Source organism: Petaurus breviceps, unplaced genomic scaffold (genome assembly GCF_028583685.1).
Source record: "Petaurus breviceps papuanus isolate PSGF00001 unplaced genomic scaffold, PetGlider_PUasm1.0 90750, whole genome shotgun sequence".
Taxonomy (NCBI): Eukaryota; Metazoa; Chordata; class Mammalia; order Diprotodontia; family Petauridae; genus Petaurus; species Petaurus breviceps.
Genome location: NW_027187335.1, coordinates 5142070 through 5143503, shown reverse-complemented (window position 1 = coordinate 5143503; position 1434 = coordinate 5142070). Strand labels below are relative to the sequence as shown.

At 51.5% G+C, this 1434-nt stretch overlaps 1 pseudogene; it reads left to right on the top strand.

Annotated features, from left to right (window-relative positions):
• The first annotated feature begins 213 nt into the window (after nucleotides 1–213).
• On the top strand, nucleotides 214–853 carry LOC138145817 (complement component 1 Q subcomponent-binding protein, mitochondrial pseudogene; annotated as a pseudogene).
• Nucleotides 854–1434: the final 581 nt, after the last annotated feature.

Below are 1434 nucleotides of genomic sequence, written 5' to 3'. Positions count from 1 at the left end.
AATATAATTACCATCCTTCCAGTCTCCGTCGTTGCTCCGACCCCCCTCCTCGTGTCTCGGTCCGGGCTCCGCCGCCCTCTGGACGCGCCGCAGTGGCCGCCGCCCCTCGCGCCTTTGGAGGCCTCCTAGGGCCAGGAACCGCCAGGGCCCGCGCGCCCCCGCCTCCTGCAGCCGCCCTGGAGCACGCCCGGCCTATGCCTGAGTTCCTGACAGATGAAATTAGGCAAAATCCCAAAACACAAATCCCTCCCCAAGATGTCCGGTCATGGGGAACTGGGTGCAAGGGACAGAAGCCAAGTTAGTCCGGAGATCAGCTGGAGAGAGGATCCCGATCACGTTCAGTATTAACAACAGTATCCCGCTGACATTTGACGACAGCCTCCAGAGAGACACAAAGCCCAAGACCAGTGGGAGCTGGACGTTTGTGGTGGAGGGTGTGAAGGAGGACACCAAGGAGCCCTTGTGCTGGACTGCCACGATTCAGAGGACGAAGCTGGACAGGAGGAAGAGGAGGAGAGTGACATCTCCATGCCAGGAGTTGACAGCCCACCAGCGAGTCCGACTGGAAGGATACAAACTACACGTGTGCTAAGTGCAGAAACCCTGGACTGGGCCCTGCACGACCAATTAGTGGACTTCCTGAAGTGGCTGACTGAAGGCTGGGACAGCACGTTTGCAGATGAACTGATCTAGCCCAGCACGGCCTTGGAGCACCAGGAGTACATCAACTTTGCAAAATCTGAAAGGGTTTGTCAAGGGTCAGCAGGGGAGCCTGAGGCCGCGGACCCTGCCGTGTGCCCAGCGCCCTTCTTTCCAAGAGAACGTTATCTACAAGCTTTCATGGAGAAAATGATGTAAAATTTATGCCAGGCATAAATTGTGTTCCCTAACCCTGTTCTTTCCTTTCTCTGCTGGTATTTTTTTGTACACCAAAATGACCAGAAATAAAACTCTTAGACCCCTCAAAAAAAAAAAAAAAGAAAATATAATTACCATCTTGGATCAACCTTCTGGGTAAAACCAGTATTTGCCCAGATATTTCTCCTAGACCCAGAGCCTAGGGTTGGCAACCTTCTCATTGTAGATCTGTTCCTAAATCCATGGCAGCTGCTCTCCAGGGCTCTATCACTCCTCCACTTCGTGTCTGGTGAAGCTGTTGCTGGGGTCCCAGAAAAAGAAAAAGCCACATCCTCAAGGAACTGGCTTACTAACAGACTGGTCTAGAATTGGAATGGGCGGCCTCCAAAAGTATTCCAATCTGTTTTCCCTCACTTTAATCAAACAGTGTCTAGATGACCACTTGTTAGCAGAAGTTGTAGAAGGAAACACTGGTCAGCTACAGTTTGGAAAAGGTCACCTGTGAGGTCTCCTACAAAGCTAAGATTTTGAGCTTCTGTGATTTGGTGAGGGAACAGGTAAGCTTCACTTAATCAC